The sequence below is a fragment of the Aplysia californica genome, unplaced genomic scaffold (genome assembly GCF_000002075.1).
Source record: "Aplysia californica isolate F4 #8 unplaced genomic scaffold, AplCal3.0 scaffold00105, whole genome shotgun sequence".
In the NCBI taxonomy this organism is placed as follows: domain Eukaryota; kingdom Metazoa; phylum Mollusca; class Gastropoda; order Aplysiida; family Aplysiidae; genus Aplysia; species Aplysia californica.
Genome location: NW_004797375.1, coordinates 728,620 through 729,602, shown reverse-complemented (window position 1 = coordinate 729,602; position 983 = coordinate 728,620).

Genomic DNA, 983 nt, shown 5'->3' with positions numbered 1-983 from the left:
GGGGGGGGGGTCACGTTGTTGATGGGACATCGGGAAATTCATCCCCCCCCCTCACTAAATAAGGGAATAGAAAATATAGACTCGCAATTGGTCGCTTTTAAGCACTAGGGGGCTATCCCGAAAAACACTGTTTTGAGAAAATCGAAGATGCTGTTTTGGCCCCTTTTTCAGTTTCTTTAAAAGGCAAAGAGACTTTTATCTAGAATCAAACAAATGTACACACAAATGAAACCAAACTTCTCTTATAGGTAGGGCAACGCCCACTTTTGGTGTGGGTCAAGATTTCTGGAAACTTTCGAAATCTGGATTAGCCCGCTTGTCCTTAAAAGAGAAAGAGACCAATTTACACGAGAACCACACTCCCAGTACAAACATGTTGTTGGTGGGTTTTGTTAATACACGCCCTAGTAGACATGCAATGGTGTGAGTGATTAGCGGGCGCTCTGGTGGTGTGGTTTGCGTCTTATTTCCTATTAGACAATGTATTGTCCCTATCTATCCTTTTTTTGTTGTTGTATGTTACTCTCAAGTATCACCTCTGATATTCGGCACTTATATGACCTGTTTGTATTGCAAGTGCCGTAAAATTCTTCCGAACACTAAAACTAAATGACACAAGGGTCGTTTTGAATTATAATGATAAAATTCCCTCATACTCTGCCTGTCTGTCTGTCCGTCTGTCTGTCTGTCTGTCTGTCTGTCTCTCACTCATACACACATACATACACACTGGCATGGACACACACTCACGGACAAACATATTTTATTCAAGCCAACAATGGTACACATCAGCAGTTAGCGAATCTGGTTTGTTACCGTCAACATTCTGCAAGGCACACATAGCCATAGTAAAGTTTAAGTTCTTTTACAACCCAACTCGGCTTTTATCGCAAAGACGGAGCATCTGATCCGTGTTCAAACACAGGAACACAAAGATGTATAACACGTATGTTAAAAGAAAGAGAGAGAGAGAGAGAGAGAGG